The following is an 18,887-nucleotide window of genomic DNA, read 5'->3' as shown; positions in this document are numbered from 1 at the left end:
TCCCTCAATCACTTTTGTACAACACGATATTATTTCTGATCCGAATGGTAGATTTCTATTGGTTAGTGGTTTACTCTTTAATAAAAAGGTAGTTTTGGTTAACGTCTATGCTCCCAACATGGACTGTCCGGAATTTTATAAATCATTATTTAATTTGTTCCCGAATTTGAATGAGTTTTCACTAATCTGGGGTGGGGATCTTAATACCTGTTTACCCCCATTATTGGACCGTTCAGCTCCTTTACGGACTCTACTCAATAAATCTGCAACCTTGATTAATTCATTTCTCTCAGATTCCAGGTCGACGGACATTTGGCATTTTTTGCATCCTCAGGAAAAAGATTTTTCTTTTTTTTCACATGTTTATCATTCCTATTCAAGAATTGATTATCTTTTTATTGACTCTCGTCTTATTTCTTCAGTGGTTAAATGTGAATATGACTCTATAACCATTTCGGATCATGGTCTACTTAAACTTTCTATTAAAATATCGGCCAATACACAAAATAATAGACAATGGCGTTTTAATTCGCTGTTGCTTCAGGACTCGGATTTTGTTAACTTTATAAATGAACAGATTGATCTCTTTTTTACAATCAACTGTACAGAGGATATATCCATGAACACCCTTTGGGATACTTTTAAAGCTTATATTCGTGGTCAGATCATCTCGTATTCTGCTGCTTTGAGAAAGAGGTTGGAGGAGGAGGAGCTGGTTATTGTGGACAAGATTAAGGAAATTGATAAGAAATATGCTACAGCTCCCTCTGAGAAGTTGTATAAACAAAGAACTGAACTTCAAATGGAACACAGTTTATTACTTTCGTCCTCTATTGCAAATCAATTAATGAAAACAAGAAGCGAATTCTATATACATAGTGACAAAGTTGGTAAACTGTTGGCTAATCAGTTGAAGACTAACTATACTAAATTTCAAATTAATCAGATTTATAATCAAAAAGATCAACTGATATTTGATCAAGCTGAGATTAATCAATCCTTTTTTGACTTTTATTCCTCCTTATATGTCAGAGTCTCCACGAGACTCTAAACGTGTATGACTTTTTAGATAACCTAGATTTCCCTAAGATTTCACATGATATATCTTCTATGTTAGACTCTTCCTTTACCACTGATGAGATTAAGAATGTTATTTTTTCTACGAACCCGGGGAAAGCTCCTGGTCCTGATGGGTTTACCACGGAACTTTATAATTTTTTTGCATCTTCATTAGTCCCTTGGTTATTCAGGGTTCTGGAGGCCTCATTAAAACTTGGTAAACTTCCTGAATCCTTTTAGAGAGCATCGATCTCTTTAATATTAAAGAAGGATAAAGATCCTGCTCAATGTGCATCTTATAGACCAATATCCTTATTAAATGTTGACTCTAAAATTTTTTCTAAATTATTAGCAAACAGATTAGAAAAAGCACTTCCTTATATTATTTCGGAAGACCAAATGGGTTTTATTAAAGGTCATTACTCTTTTTATAATATTCGTACACTGTTAAACATTGTCTATACCCCGTCACAAAATGATCCTGAATGCGTCATTTCCTTAGTCGCTGAAAAAGCCTTCGACAGAGTCAAATGGCCTTACTTATTTAAGGTGCTTGAAATGTTTAATTTCAGCCTGAAATTTATATCCTGGATCAAATTGTTATATCATTCTCCTATGGCCTCAGTTCGTACTAACTCTTTAAACTCACCTTTTTTCCCTCTTTTTCAAGGTACCAGACAAGGTTGTCCTCTTAGTCCTTTATTATTTGATATTGCATTAGAACCTCTTGCAATTGCTATCCGAGAATCTCCAAATATTATTGGTATAACTCGTGGTTTAAAGTCTCATAAAGTATCACTTTATGCTGATGACTTACTTTTATACATTTCTAATCCTCAAAAATCTATTCCTGCCGCTTTAGATTTATTAGCACAATTTAGTCTTTTTTCAGGTTATAAGTTAAATCTCAGTAAGAGTGAACTTTTCCCGATTAATAAGCAAGTTCCCTTATATCAGAACCTCCCGTTTAAATTGGTTAATAACCATTTTTCATATCTTGGGATTAAAATTACCTGTAAACATAAGGATTTATTTAAGACTAATTTCCTACCCTTAATTGATCACATTACTCAACTTTCATTTAAATGGTCTCCACTTTATTTAACTTTGATTGGTCGTATTAATGCTGTTAAGATGTTTATTCTGCCAAAATTTTTATATGTATTTCAGGCACTACCGATTTTTGTTCCAAAATCCTTTTTTGACAAAGTTGACTCTAAAATTTTTTTCATTTATTTGGCAAAATAAAAACTCGAGATTGGGTAGAATACATCTACAGACAGCTAAGAGAGATGGAGGTTTGGCATTACCTAACTTTAGATTCTATTATTGGGCAACTAATATTCGACACATGAAATTTTGGTTACTTGACCAAGCCACACTATCCATTCCTAAATGGGTAATATTGGAATTACAATCTGCTCAAGGTTATGCACTCGGCTCCATTTTAGGTTCTTCTCTTCCTTTCGATTTGAAACTCCACGAACAGGTTTGTAACCCGATAGTTAAATATACCATACGTATTTGGTTTCAATTCCGAAAATTTTTCAATCTTAATCAATTCGGGCTTGCGATTCCTATTTTGGGCAACATATTCTTTCCCCCCTCTTTCATGGACCGTGCCTTTCAAATTTGGAAGACTAATGGTATATTACAGTTTTTGGATTTATTTTTAAATGGTTCCCTTATGTCTTATGAACAATTATCTAACAAATATAACTTACCAAGAGTACATTTTTTTTGGTATCTCCAAGTTAGAAATTTCCTAAGTACTATACTCTCTTCCTTTCCGACGTTACCTCCTACATATATTTTAGATACTATAATTAACCTTAACTCATATCAGAAAGGTGTAACGGCTATTATTTATAATACTATCATGAAACTTAGGAAAGCTCCATTTGATAAGATTAGGTCAGATTGGGAAAAGGAATTGGGCTTTATTATCTCGGCGGATGACTGGGCGCATATTTTACAACTAGTCAATACTTCCTCTATCTGTTCCAAATATTCCCAAATTCAATTTAAAGTTGTTCATAGAGCACATATGTCTAAAGATAAATTAGCTCGTTTTTATTCTCATATTAATCCTCTTTGTGACAGATGTCATGGGGAGATAGCCTCCTTAACGCATATGTTTTGGTCCTGTCCTACTTTGGAAACTTTTTGGAAAGACATTTTTAATATTATTTCCAAGGTATTAAATATAGATATTTCTCCCCATCCTACTACTGCTATCTTTGGATTACCTACAATTTCCAGTACTGTTTCCCTTTTAGCCCATAGAATGATTGCATTTCTTACTTTAATGGCGAAAAGATGTATTTTACAACATTGGAAGGAGATTAATGCCCCAACTACGTTCTTTTGGTTTTCGCAGACGATATTATGTTTAAATTTGGAGAAAATCAGAAGTAATCTTTATGATACTTCAGTTAAATTTGAACAGACTTGGAGATCTTTTATTCAACATTTTCATTTAATGTAATTTTTTTTTCTCTTTGCCCACATTTACATTCCCTTCTTGCTTTTTTAACTGTTTTTAATGGAGGTCGGGTTTGAGGACGTGATTGTTTTAAGTTGTTTAAATCTACTGATACCTAGTTAGCTCATTGCCTTGCTTTGCTTTTTAGATTAGTTGCACGGTGGGTTTTTTTTCGGGGGGGGAGTTTGGGGTTTTTTCTTCTCTTTATTGATATGTATGGAAAATTAGTATACTATTATATTACCTTGTTATTTTATATCTAAACTGCACTGTTTGTACTAACTTTTTTTTGTGTATTAATATCTCTTGCAAATTTATATTGCAACAGTGTATTAGGGTCTATATGGTTTACCTTTTGTGTACTAATTTAATAAAAAGATTTAAAAAGAAAAGTCAGAGAAGAAGAGGAGGAGGAGGAGGAGGTTGTTCAGTTGTTGTTCAGACCAAACATCAGAATAGGGAGGAAATGTGATCTAAGTGACTTTGACCGTGGAAAAATTGGTGGTGTCAGATGGGGTGGTTTGAGTATCTCAGAAACTGGGATTCAACAGTTTCTACAGAAAATGGAGCAAAAAACATCTAGTGAGCGGCAGTTCTACAGGTGAAAATGCCTTGTTAATGACAGATGTCAGATGAGAATGGCCAGAGTAGTTCAATTTTTTGGAATGTGACAATAACTCAAATGACCATGCGTACCAACAGTGGCGTGTAGGAAAGTATCTCTGACCACACAACATCAAACCTTGAAGTGGATGGGCTACAGCAGCAGAAGACCACGAACATACATTCAGTGGCCACTTTATTAGGTACAGAAGGTACCCAATAAAGTAGTCACTGAGTGTATATCCACCAGGCAGTGGTGGCATCTGTTAGTCTCGCGAGACCATGGATCTGCGCCTGGAAAGTCTAGCTTCAGTCTGTGTTAGAGCAGTGTCTGTTGTGGCTGTACAGGCCCACACGGGAGTGATAGTCTCGGCTGCATCAACTGCACTTGAAGGCGCTGTCCTCCAGTGTTGTCTTGGTGCTGTTTTTCCAACGAGTGCGCTTTTCCTCAGCAGCAAGCCTCAGCTTCTCTTCTCCTCTTTTTAGACCACTGTGTAGTTCCAGCCTCCAGTGAGAGCGATCGCTTGCGATGTCTTCCCACCTCTCGACGTTCATTTTCAGTGACTTCATGTCTCTCTTGCAAACGTCTTTGAAACGAAGATGGGGTCGCCCTTAAGCTCTCTTGCCGGAGGCCAGTTCCCCATACAGCAGGTCTTTTGGGATCCTCCTGTCTGACATGCGGTGTACCAGGAAAAAAACCCATCAAATCAGATCCAATCTCTGTAGTCTTACAACAGATAGCCCTGAATGAAAATGGGTAATAACAAAAGGAAACTGTTCAAAGACATCTGTATTCTTTACAAGTGTGAGTGTGTGACAGTGAGAGAGAGCAATGTTTTGTGGAAACTAAGGCATGGCAACGGTTAAAATAGTGTGATGTATAGTACAATATTCTTGGAAGAGGCAATTCCCCTGAGAACATTGTGGGATATTATGACATAGCAGACCACACAAGATAAAGATGTTAAAGAGGGATAAGCAAGCATCCAATAGGACAACGACTCTTCCCTGAAACTAAGATATGAATGTTTGACTCGATGAGATTAAATATGGTTCCCACTGGTCACAAACACTTGTAAATCTAAATCGTGACTGGGGATTTCTCTTATTTGTATTTTAATATGAAACGAAGTGTACAAGATTCTCAAAGAGTCAATGGGACTGTACTGTTCTCTTTGTGCACTAGTAAATAAAGCTTGATTGGGAAATGGTGCTCCGGTTTCTTCCTACAGTCCAAAGACGTACCGGTTGGTAGGTTAATTGGTCGTTGTAAATTCTCCTGTGATTAGGCTAGGATTAAATTGGGGGTTGCTGCACTGTACCGCAAAGAGCTGGAAGAGTCGATTCCGCACTGTATCTCAATAAATAAAAGAAATGATTACTGGATGACAGAGTTCAGTTAATTGGCAATGAGCTTTCTTGGAGATTCCACTGAGATGGAAAACTTTTGCCTCTGCTATATAGGGAACAAAACTGAGCCCTTGTGGCCAATCTGGCCTGAGTCTGTGAGCAAGTAGGACTAACTCTGTTATTGGAACTCAAATTTCTTCCTGTCCAGAATAGTTGAAGTAGGCCATCACATCAGTTGCCAAAGAAGGAAGCAACTGTAAACAGAGATTTGAGTCCCCCATAAAGGAACCACGTCCTGGCAGAAGAGCCACAGCAGTCAGAGATTTGAGTCCTGATTCAGATGCCCATGAGATTGCGCCCTGCCTGTAGGTTTCAGTCCTATGAAAAGGACCATTGTGGGAAACAACAGGAATTCCTCAGTGCGAATAGGTGTGTGAGAGCAACTAAAATGGCAGGGGAGCTCCATCAAAGGATTCTGCCAGACTCCGTACTACTCCCCAAGGGAATGCCAGTGACATACATATTTTTTTTTTTACACACCATGACCCTGAGAATGCAGAACATGCTGAGAGTAGATAAAGTGGACAAAGGGAGCAGACAGGTGTTTCCCTCCAGATGGTTTCATCAGGCAGAGGGTATTAGTGGAAATGGTAAAAGCTAAGAAAAACACTGTTTGATCTGTATAATTACTGGAGAAGTGAAATGCAGAAGCAGCTGGATGTACAGCATAGAGCAGAGGAAAGGAGGAGGTGGAAAGGACAATGGTATCTACCTCACATTTTAAAAAAATCCAGTACTTGAATTACTGGTGTAAAAATAATAGCAAAAATCAGATGAAGACATTGGTGATTATAAAACCATAAGACATAGGAGCAGAATTAGGGCATTTAGCCCAGGGTCTGCTTTGCCATTTCATCATGGCTGATCCATTTTTCCTTTCAGCCCCAATCTCCCACCTTCTGCCCTGAATCCCTTTATGCCCTGACCCATCAAGAATCTATCAATCTCTGCCAGCTGCCTATGGCAAAGAATTCCAGATTTAGCACTCTCTGGCTAAAGAAATTCCTCATCTCTGCTTTAAAGGATGCCCCGCTATTTTGAGGCTGTATCCTCTGGTCTTAGATACTCCCACCATAGGAAACATCCGCTCCATATTCACTCTATCAGGGCCTTTCACCATAATAGATTTCAATAAGGTCACCTCTCAGTGCTTTACGACATTGCAACATTGCATCCTTGCTTTTATATTCTATTCTTCTTGAAATGAATGCTAACGTTGCCTTCTCCTCCCTCACCAAAGACTCAATCTGCAAATTAACCTTTAGGGAATCCTGCACAAGGACTCCCAAATCTCTTTCTGCCTCAAAGTACTTTCTCTCCATTTAGAAAATAATCAACCCTTTCATTCCTTCTATCGAAGTGCAAAGTTCTACCATACACTTTCTGATACTGTATTCCAACTGAAACTTCTTTGCTTATTCTCCTAATCTAAGTCTTCTGCAACCTCCCCATTTCCTCAAAAGTACCTGCCCCTCTACCTATCTATGTATTGTCTACAAACTTTGCAGTAAAGCCATCAATTCTATCATCCAAATTATTGACATATAACGTAAAAAAAAATCAGTCCCAACACAGACCCCTGTAGAACACCACTAGTCACCAGCAGTCAACCAGAAAAGGCTTCCTTTATTCCCATTCTTTGCCTCCTGCCAATCAGCCACAGCTTTATCCATGTCAGAATATTTCCAGTAATACCATGGGCTCGTAGCTTGTCAAGTAGCCTCAGGTGTGACACCTTGTCAAAGCTCATCTGAAAATCTTAGTATGCAACATCAACCATATCTTTGTCTATCCTGCTTGTTATTTCTTCAAAGAATTCCAACGGAGATTTGTCTGGCAAGATTTTCCCTTAAAGAAACCATGCTGACTGAAGTCTATTTTACCATGTGCCTCCAAGTGCCCTGAAACTACATCCTTAACAATCAACTCCAACATCTTCCCAACCAATGAGGTCAGAATAACTGGCTGATAATTTATTTTATTCTGCCTCAGTCCTTCTTGAAGAGTGGAGTGACATTTATAATTTTCCAGTCTTCCAGAACCATTCCAGAATCTAGTGATTCTTGAAAGATCATTACTAATGCCTCCACAATCTCTTCAGCCACCTCCTTCAGAACGCTAGAGTGTACACCATCTATGACTTATTCCCTTCAGACTTCTCAGTTTCCCAAGAACTTTACCTTTAGTAATGGTAACTTGACGCACTTCATGACCCCTGACACCTGGAACTTGCACCATACTGCTAGTGTCTTCCACAGTGAAGACTGATGTAAAATATTTATTCAGTTCATTTGCCATTTCCTTGTCCCCCATTACCACCTCTCCAGCATCATTTTCCAGTGGTCCGATATCCACTCTTGCCTCTCTATTACACTTCATGTATCTTGCTACCTTCCTGTAGCTCCTGTCTATCACCTCCCCATTCTTCTGTATGCTTCGAAGGTTATCAAGCTGCACCTGGTGCAGACTTCCCACATCCCACACTCAGTACAAAACACTGCCCCAGAGCTTTTCTCACTACACTATGCACTAATAGATGAGGAGTAAACAAATAGGAACAGAGAGAGAGCAACTTATAAGACAATCTACCTCACCCAAGCCTGATGAGCCAAAGCCACTCTAAAGACTAGCACACTCAAAGGAATAGCCACTCTGCTTGCACTTGATTATTCTTATTGGCCCTTTCTAATGAATCCCTCTTGCTGATTGGTCACTCCTCAAACCAGAAAAACTTATGTGAAACTCTGCCTTCAAAATCTTGTTTGCCACCCTGATTAAAAGGTAGTAGCTCTTTTCTCGCAGCTCTGGTGTGGATTGTCCAACTATGTTGAGCATGTGGGCACGTGGCCAAGTGGTTAAGGCGCTCGTCTAGTGATCTCAAGATTGCTAGTTCGAGCTTCAGCTGTGGCAGCATGTTTGTGTCCTTGAGCAAGGCACTTAATCACGCATTGCTCTAGTGTCTGTGTGAAGAATGGCGCCCCACACAGGCTTCCAAGGCATGAAAATGCCCGACACAGGCCTCCCATAGTCTGAGTCGACATTCCCTCCCTCCCCTCCCATGTTGAGCATGTGTGATAATTTGATAAATTGATGGCACTTGGCAAACTCACATTGATTAATGCTATTGTAAACATGTTGCAACCCTGTATCAAGCGTTTTGTACTAGAATTGGATAGGAGGCCAATCCATTGGCTTGAGGTTCTGACTGTTTTACTTGTGACTGTCAAGTCCATCATCAGCAAAAGAGACAGTTTGATTAAGTTTTACATGCAGGCCCAATGGGACCAGGAAATGCTCCAAAATTTAGGAGACAGAAAGGATAGTGGTAATCTAAAATATAGCCTTCTAGTTTCTTTTCTATTGATGAAATGGCAAGTTAGCAGGATAAACCCAAGATACCGCAGATGCTGGAAATCCTGAGTAACACACACACAATGCTGGAGGAACTCAGCAGGTCAAGCAGCATCTACAGAGGGGAATAAACAACTGATATTTCGGTCAATACCCTTCACCAGGATGCTACTGATGATAGTGTGGGGGGGGGGGGGGAGGAATTGGCAAAAGGCTGACTGTTTTCAAACAACCAAAGGCCTTATTTCACCTGCAATGGTAATGTGGTTTCCCCAAGGAACCTTTTCCCTTGGCTTGTCCATGCATGTCTCCCCCCCCCCCCCGCCCACATGTGGCAAAATGGGGATGAATCATATTATTCCACAAACCTGCTATGAACCAGGCTTCACTACTTAAGCTGATAAAGTTAGTATAAAGTCTATCATTTGCCAAAAACATAACACAGGAAAAACCTCAAATATTAAGCTGGCTTTGCACTCAACAATGTGGACCCTTCATACATATGCAAACTAATTTTATCCAGATTCCCAAATGCACGGGGATGTTGCATGCAGTTGTAATAAAGGATTTTTTTTCTAAATGGTTAGAAGCATAACACCCCCTCCCCATAAGGAGAAATAATGCCGTAACTATGGCTAAGGTGTTACTAAATAAGGTTTTTCCTAGATTCGGAATACTGGAGATGATATTGAAGAACAACTGACCACACTTCACCAGACAAGTGGTAAAAGAAACAATGAAAGGTTTATACAGTGTAAGGAACATTTGTCATGCCCATGCTGTCTGCAGTCTACAGGTGCAGTAGAGAAGCAGAATGGAATTCATAGAACATTGAACAGTTCAGCACAGTACAGGCCCTTTGGCCGGCAACATTGTGCCAACCCTTAAACCCTGCCTCCCATATAACCCCCCACCTTAAATTCCTCTATATTCCTGTCCAGTAGTCTCTTAAATTTCAATAGTATATCTGCCTCCACCACTGACTCAGGCAGTGCATTCCACGCACCAACTATTCTCTGAGTAAAACAAACCTTCCTCTAATATCCCCTTTCAACTTCCCACCCCTTACCTTAAAGCCATGTCCTCTTGTATTGAGCAGTGGTGCCCTGGGGAAGAGGCACTGGCTGTCCACTCTATCTATTCCTCTTAATATCTTGTACACCTCTATGATGCCTCCTCTCATCCTCCTTCTCTCCAGAGAGTAAAGCCCTAGCTCCCTTAATCTCTGATCATAATGCATGCTCTCTAAACCAGGCAGCATCCTGGTAAATCTCCTCTGTACCCTTTCCAATGCTTCCACACCCTTCCTACAGTGAGGTAGCCAGAACTGGACACAGTGCTCCAAGTGCCTTACCAGTGTTTCATAGAGCTGCATCATTACCCCGCGACTCTTAAACTCTATCCCTCGACTTATGAAAGCCAACACTCCATAAGCTTTCTTAACTACCCTATTTACTTGTGAGGCAGCTTTCAGGAATCTGTGGACATGTACCCCCAGATCCCTCCGCTCCTCCACACTTCCAAGTATCCTGCCATTTACTTTGTACTTTGCCTTGGAGTTTGTCCTTCCAAAGTGTACCACCTCACACTTCTCCGGGTTGAACTCCATCTGCCACTTCTCAGCCCACTTCTGCAATCTTATCAATGTCTTTCTGCAATCTTTGACAATCCTCTACACTATCCACAACCTTTGTGTCGTCTGCAAATTTGCCAACCCACTCTTCTACCCCCACATCCAGGTCGTTAATAAAAATCACAAAAAGTAGAGGTCCCAGAACCAATCCTTGTGGGAGACCACTCGTCACAACCCTCCAATTCGAATGTACTCCCTCCGCCACGACTCTCTGCTTTCTGCAGGCAAAGCAATTCTGAATCCACCTGGCCAAACTTCCCTAGATCCCATGCCTTCTGACTTTCTGAATAAGCCTACCATGTGGAACCTTGTCAAATGCCTTACTAAAATCCATGTAGATCACATCTACTGCACTACTCTCATCTATATGCCTGGTCACCTTTGATAAATCTGAAGATCACATTTGATAAATCTTGTAGGGAAGTCGTTTTAAAATAGCCAGAGGCCCTACTCATCATGCTTATGTTCATGAGTTCCAGACCTAATAGAGCGATTCATCAGGCAGTAAATAGCTGCCCCAGTTGTCTGTCAGTGCCCCTTTGAATGCTACGGAACTGGATATGCATAGCAAGAGCAAGGACATGTTGACCTACTATATAGCATTGACTAAGTGTTTTGAGAAGTTTCCATTCACAAGTATCAGAAGTGCAGGAGGCAACTAATGAGACCTGCCACGTCTATGAGCCAGGGAACTATGCGTCCTTTAGAACATATCGGAGAAAGCATTGCTTGTACTGTGGTGGGACAGACCGTAGCAAGTGCTACTGACTAACCAAACTGCAGTGAAGCTCGATGGACAATGAACATGGATAGATGCATCACATTGCTAGCATGCTCCAACACTGGACGAATGTCTAAACCAGGGGTTCCCAACCTGGGGTCCATAGACCCCCTCAGTTAATGGTAGGGGTCCATGGCATAAAACAAGGTTGTGAACCCCTGGTCTAAACTATGCTTGCTTAGTCTTACTGTAACTCAATATGCAAGTGTTAACTAATGGAAGGATAACTCAGCTGTTCTGCAAATGCTGTCTGTAGACTCTCAAACCAATTGTACAAAATGTGGGATATGTACCTTTTTCCTCCACTACTGATGCCTCAGGAATGCACTCTTTGTATTTTCCTTGAATGAGCTCTGGCATAAAAGACAGTGGGCATCTTCGATAAGGAATGTTACACTGTGGAAACCCAAACTTTTCAAAGCAGAAATGCCCAGCACATTAAGTATCATCACAAAGCCACAACAGTGCCTCTACTTGCTTAGAAGTTTGCGTAGTTTTGGCACATCATCTAAAACTTTATCTAGTTTAACCACGTCTTTCCTACAACAGGAAGACCAAAACTGTATACAATTGACTGATAAAAAAACTGACCTAGGTTAGGCAAATCGCTAACAAATCTTCATTAATTCAGAATTTACACTTTGTCTCTATGTGAAGATCAATATAGATTATGTTGACCACCAGGCCAACAATTTAATTCTTGAATGCTATTGTTCCCTTTGTAGCAATACCCTTCCAGACCACCACTGCAACCTATTACCCTGTCATTGGGAAAATGATTGACCCTTCTTCTCCCTTCCCCCCTGGCATGGGGGTCTTCCTTGTGACAGTCTCTAGAATTCTTGATGCTTTGAATCTGAAGCCTCTCCTTTTCATTCCCTTTTCTTATCGGTCTAAACTGTTGTGCTTTGATTTTGTCAGCTCTCGTCTAACTGCTAATGTGTGTCAGTTTTCTACTCACTCTGGTCCAAGACAGCACCACTCTATTACCCTTCTCCCAAGTAAAAACATGTACCCTATGTATCTCTCTTTGTCCTCCCCAAGTCAATCCCATTCAAACCAGTTGAACCAGATCAGACAGTTGAACCAGGGTTACTTGCTTTATTTTAGAATTAGAGCAAAGTAACAGGCCCTTCCGGCCCAATCAGCCCACTCCACCCAGTTACACCCATCATCACCATTATGAGCCTTGTCGTATGACGCGGGCGATCATGGTCCCATGACCATGACTGCTCTTGGCAAATTTTTCTACAGAAGTGGTTTGCCATTGCCTTCTTCTGTGAAGTGTCTATCCAAGACAGGTGACCCCAGCTGTTATCAATACTCTTCCGAGATTGTCTGCCTGGCTTCTGCAGTCGCATAACCAGGACTTGTGATATGCACCAGGTGCTCATACACGACCATCCACCCCACCACCTGCTCCCATGGCTTCATCTGACCCTGATCCAGGAAGGGGGGGAGTGGCGGCAAGGCTAAACAGGTGTTACACCTCACCCAAGGGTGACCTGCAGGTTAGCAGAAGGAAGCACCTCCTTTGGTAGAGACACATCTCCACCCCGCCACACGCCAATTACACCCATGTTACCAATTAACCTACCAACCTGCATGTCTTTGGAATGTGGGAGGAAACCCACATAGTCATGGAGAGAACGTACAAACTCCTTACAGACAGCAGAGGAAATTGTCACTGGTGACACTGCACTACCATGTTGAAACAGCATTCCTCAAGTTAGGCAACAGTATGGTTCATTCACCCAGAACCTTCTAACTCAAAGGCTAGAATGTTAAGATGGACATAATAATTGCAAAAGCAGATGATGACAGAACTACTACACTGTTGTGGTACATAAATGGTGATCCTGTTTCTAATAAGTCAGAGAATGAAGTATTGCATGCTCGTTTGTAATAGACTGTCTAAATTAAGCAATAATACTTTATGAAAACATGGGATTAAGGCAATACCATTACTTATCAATGCTGAACTCTGGTGGGACAAAATCAACAGATTGTAAGTTGCTCTGCGTGGAACTTGAAGAAACATCTGAACAGGTAAGGGTGACACAGTCACTCACCAGATATTACCTCACAGAGCATTTTGGATAATTTACTTCGGTTTACAAAAGTTTAATTTGGATAATTTACATTGAAAGTAGTTTATTTTTCATTAAAATACATTTTTAATAAAGTTTCACCCCTCCAAATTTTATCTGAAGCAAACCGGAACCGTTGATTTATAATTCATAGGTATTATAAAATCCTGAGATAAATAGTGACGGTAAAACATATTCAAGAAAAGCAGTAGACCATTGACTATTCGGTAGTTTTTCTGGATTCTCTGAGGCCCAGTAATCTAATGAATAGCTTTACAGTAGATTGGTTAAGTTGCAGAGCAGCTGTGCACCCATGAATAGCTCAAGTGTTACAAATCTACTCCCAAGTAATGCTACTTGAACAGAATATTGCCCGGTGAGATTTAGGCTTTGTTGTATAAGAGCGCCATTTAAGATAAGGTTTAGATAATAAAGTGAAGATCCAAAATGAAAGCAAGTAATTAGACTTTTGGAACAAAAAGTTCCTATTATACTGAAGGATCTTGGTATGAGACACAGTCAATATTAAGAATGGGGATCTACGATCTTTCAAGGTATAAGGATTAATATCGAGCAAATCTAGATAGTTTAACTAAGAATCTAAAGACAACAAAAATGGGATGCAATACAAGGTTCGGAGAGAAAGGGTTGAAAGGCAAAGAACAGAAAGGAGAGACCAGCGCAGTGAGGACAGGAAGACCTAGAGGTGAAGAGGGGGTATCGTGAGCGGGCAAGTGAAGAAGAGGGGCAACAGGAAGGACAGCGAGGTGGGTGGGGGAACGCCAGGTGGCCGGGAAACAGAGGGGATTGGGGGGGGGCGAGATCTGTAGGGAAAGGGAGGACAATGAGTACAGCTAATGCGATGGCTACAGCTGGAGGGACTGTGATACCCGGCAACTGCATTAGAGAATAATACCGGAACCACCCCCCTCACCCCTCACATTTAACACCCGCTGGAGTCGTCCCCAACAACCCACTGTCCTGCCCGCACTCACCACATCCTTCACCGACCGCCACTCCGCTGCCCGTGACGTCACCACGCACCGGTCGCCGCCGTCACGCGACCCAGCTCGCGGGCCCTGATACGCATGCTTAGTTGGCCCGGCTCCCGTCCCCCGGCACGTTGACAGCAGTGCGCATGCGTCGGCCGTGGAGCCTGCCGGTTTGCCGGGTAGGTTTTGGTACGTTGCGCCCTTCCCACACGAACCCGCTTTCTCTTACGTCCACACTGGACCGGATAATTTTGAGAACGCCGGTTTCGAGTAAAAACGACAGGCGTCCACACTAAAACATATTATTTGGGCGAATCTCCTCCTACTGGGCATGCACAGACACAACTACAGAAAACAAGCGAAGAGGAAACGGTATGATATTTACGTTTCCGCGGCCGCGTTGTTCTATTTCCATTGGTCAAAAACTAGAGTACCAACAACAACAGCGAAAGAAAGTTTTCAAAAATGTCTTCAAGGAATACAAAGAAAACCTCCGCTGGAGAAAGCAGACCGGACTTCGTTTAGACAGACAATGAAGTCGAGCTGTTTCTGCGAGTTACAAACGACTACAAAGTCAGCAAAGCAATGGAGAGTCTGGAGATGTTTAACTCCAAACAAGCTATTAACGTAGACAATAAACAACACAAGCATGAAGCCGTCCTCTACCCAAGATCAACATTATCAACAATTACAAAATGTTAAATGGTCAACTCGACATAGACTACCAATCCCACATCAAACCCAAACATATTAGGAGCAGAAGAGGGCACTCAACTCAATTTGAAATACTAACTATCAAGTCAGATGTGTACAGCAATTCATTTTTCCCCACACAATTAAAGCATGGAATAATCTTAATCCTAACACAGTCACACAACCAAACCCAATTAAATTTAAGGCAGCTTTTCTTCTTCAAAAATCTCCTTCCGCCCTCCCTCCGCCACCTCCAGTTTAAAATCCATGCAAAATATTTTGGAGGATCAAGAACCAAGAGAGTGGAATCTTCTGCCGCCAGACCTGCGCAGTATTTCTGACATTAATATTTTTAAAGATAGATTCAATCAAATCAATTTAGGGGATCGAGTCAAAAAAGCTCACTTTACAATTTAACTCTCACGCCATTCACACTGACTGCGCGTTATAACAGTGGTGGTCAGTCAGTGACAGTGCTGGCTTGGAGACCCCGGGGTACAAGAGATCGAGGGTATGACAACGGCAGACTGGGAGACCGGAGAGTACGGGCAGAAGAACAGAGGATGCAAACAGAGAAACTGAGGGGACCAGCTTGAAAGCCACCTCCAGTTTAAATTCCATGCGGAATATTTTGGAGGATCAAGAACCAAGAACAGCCATCCGGCAGTGTTTGAGTAGTCCCAAGCAGAAGCAGAAAAAGCATTGTTGTTGTGGTGTTGTCATGACAACATTTTTAAATCTCTCCGTTTACCCTGTCCACACTACAACGCGAAACAATCGTTTTCAAATTTACACACTCTGGAGAGTGTTTTCAAAAATCTCCGTTTTCGGGAGATGAAAATGCCATTTCAGTGTGGACGGAAGGTCAAAACGAAGAGAAAAAGTTTCATTTTCAAAATTATCTGGCGTAGTGTGGATGTAGCCTCAGTGATACTCCGCTCAGAGGAGGCCTTCCGTCATGAGGACATCACCTTCTCCTCCTTGTGAAGTTTCATCGCGGTTGGCAGGCCAACATAAGGTGCATTGCCACCTACTGAAGTGGAGTGGGAAGCAAAGAGACGGGAAATCCCCGCTCCCCCCAAAACAAATTTAAATAATATCAGAAAGTCTAATATTTTTCGGAGTGTCAGATACGCACTTGTATACATTACGGTAGCAGAGATATCCTAACAAGCTTTCCATGTTTAACTATACCTGTCCCAAAGATCTCAATTTAGCAATTAGATCTTTCCTTTGCACCTCATAGAAACGAAATCAGAATCAGGTTTACTATCACTGGCATATGTTGTGAAATTTATTGTTTCGTGGTAGCAGTACATTTCAATACATAATAAAAACTATGAATTACAGTAAGTATATGTTTAAAAAGTAATGAATATGTAGTGCAAAGAGGGAAATATACTGAGGTGGTTTTCATGGGTTCTTTGTCCAATCAGAAATATGATGGTGGGGGGGGGGTCTGGGGTGGGAAAGAAGTCATTCCTGAAACATTCAGTGTGTGTCTTCAGGCTCCTATACCTTCTCCTTGATGGTAGCAATGAGAAGAGGGCATGTCCTGGGGGATGGGGTTCCTTAATGATGGATGCCGCCTCCCTCGATGCTGGGGAGGCCAGTGCCCATGATGGAGCTGGCAGAGTTTACAACTTTCTGCAGCTTTTTCCAATCCTGTGCAGTGACCCCTTCATAACAGATGATGATGCAACCAGTTAGAACGCTCTCCATGGTACATCTGTAAAAACCTGTGTCTTTGTTGACATGTCTCCTCAAACTCCTAATGAAATAAAGCCGTTGTCATGCCTTCTTTGTAATTGCATCAATATACTGGGCTCAGGACAGATCATCGGAGATGATGACACCCAGAAACCTGATGCTGCTCACCCTTTACAATTCTGATCCCTTGATGAGAACCAGCTGATCTATCTCAGTCCTCAATACCTCCTCTTCCCCGTTGCAAGAAGTGCTTTGTGCAGATGAATGGCTCCGAGGAGGAAGGGGCAGTGCTCATGAGAGAGCCAGTTCATTCGAGATGGTCTTTGAGGGAAGTTTGGAGTGTGGCAGGTCCAGCACGTGAGTGATGAGATACACCCCTGACTACTCCAGAATGAGTTCCAACGTCGGACTGGTTTAACTGTAATGGGTGCTTTTATTTTCCTTTTCTTTTTCTGTAACTTTGTTGAAGTTGAAAATCTGGTGAATATACTTTCTTTATAATTTTATGCTGGTGTACGATCAGTCATTTCTGGACTACCGATAACTGTGTATGGGCAGTATTTACACAGCTTTTGCTACCAGCTATGTTCATTAATTGGAACAGCCTGACTTCCCTGTTTGGTTGGAACCCAAATCATACCAATGCTAGACGTATATTGTTTATGAAAGGTGGCCTTCTCACCGCTAAGTCACGTGGCTGGTGGCAGAGTTAGCTGACAAGTCAAGTTGGTGTACGAGCCCCATTCAATACCTTGAGTCCATGAATGTTGCAGCAATCTGCATTCGAACACAATACAAAGATTCAAAGTTTCAGAGTGCATTTATTATCAACAAATGTATAAATTATACAACCTTGAGATTTGTTTGCTTAACAGGCAGTCGCAAAGCAAAGAGCCTGAAAGAATCTAATTAAAAAATAAGACCAACCCCCAGTTCCCACAGAGAAAGAGAAAAAAAACACAAAACAAATCATGCAACTTACATCAAAGTTGCTGGTGAACGCAGCAGGCCAAGCAGCATCTATAGGAAGAGGTACAGTCGACGTTTCAGGCCAAGACCCTTCGTCAGGACTAACTGAAGGAAGAGTGAGTAAGGGATTTGAAAGTTGGAGGGGGAGGGGGAGATCCAAAATGATAGGAGAAGACAGGAGGGGGAGGGATAGAGCCAAGAGCTGGACAGGTGATAGGCAAAAGGGGATATGAGAGGATCATGGGACAGGAGGTCCGGGAAGAAAGACAGGGGGGGGGGTGACCCAGAGTATGGGCAAGAGGTATATTCAGAGGGACAGAGGGAGAAAAAGGAGAGTGAGAGAAAGAATGTGTGCATAAAAATGAGTAACAGATGGGGTACGAGGGGGAGGTGGGGCCTTAGCGGAAGTTAGAGAAGTCGATGTTCATGCCATCAGGTTGGAGGCTACCCAGACGGAATATAAGGTGTTGTTCCTCCAACCTGAGTGTGGCTTCATCTCCACAGTAGAGGAGGCCGTGGACAGACATGTCAGAATGGGAATGGGATGTGGAATTAAAATGTGTGGCCACTGGGAGATCCTGCTTTCTCTGGTGGACAGAGCGTAGATGTTCAGCAAAGCGGTCTCCCAGTCTGCGTCGGGTCTCACCAATATATAAAAGGCCACATTGGGAGCACCGGACGCAGTATATCACCCCAGTTAACTCACAGGTGAAGTGATGCCTCACCTGGAAGGACTGTTTGGGGCCCTGAATGGTGGCAAGGGAGGAAGTGTAAGGGCATGTGTAGCACTTGTTCCGCTTACACAGATAAGTGCCAGGAGGGAGATCAGTGGGGAGGGATGGGGGGACGAATGGACAAGGGAGTTGTGTAGGGAGTGATCCCTGCGGAATGCAGAGAGAGGGGGGGAGGGAAAGATGTGCTTAGTGGTGGGATCCTGTTGGAGGTGGCGGAAGTTACGGAGAATAATATGTTGGACCCGGAGGCTGGTGGGGTGGTAGGTGAGGACCAGGGGAACCCTATTCCTAGTGGGGTGGTGGGAGGATGGAGTGAGAGCAGATGTACGTGAAATGGGGGAGATACGTTTAAGAGCAGAGTTGATAGTGGAGGAAGG

General features: G+C 41.9%; 1 protein-coding gene across 2 annotated transcripts in view; it reads right to left on the bottom strand.

Annotated features, from left to right (window-relative positions):
* Window positions 1-14,450, bottom strand: part of entpd6 (ectonucleoside triphosphate diphosphohydrolase 6) — a 73,530-nt gene extending 59,080 nt beyond the window's left edge. For both annotated transcript variants that reach the window (XM_063056333.1, XM_063056332.1), the window contains exon 1: window positions 14,408-14,450. The gene's annotated coding sequence lies outside the window, so the exon portion shown is untranslated. The remainder of the gene's footprint in view (window positions 1-14,407) is intronic.
* Window positions 14,451-18,887: the final 4,437 nt, after the last annotated feature.

This window comes from Mobula hypostoma, chromosome 8 (genome assembly GCF_963921235.1).
Source record: "Mobula hypostoma chromosome 8, sMobHyp1.1, whole genome shotgun sequence".
Classification (NCBI taxonomy): Eukaryota; Metazoa; Chordata; class Chondrichthyes; order Myliobatiformes; family Myliobatidae; genus Mobula; species Mobula hypostoma.
This window is presented reverse-complemented; position numbering and strand designations above follow the sequence as displayed.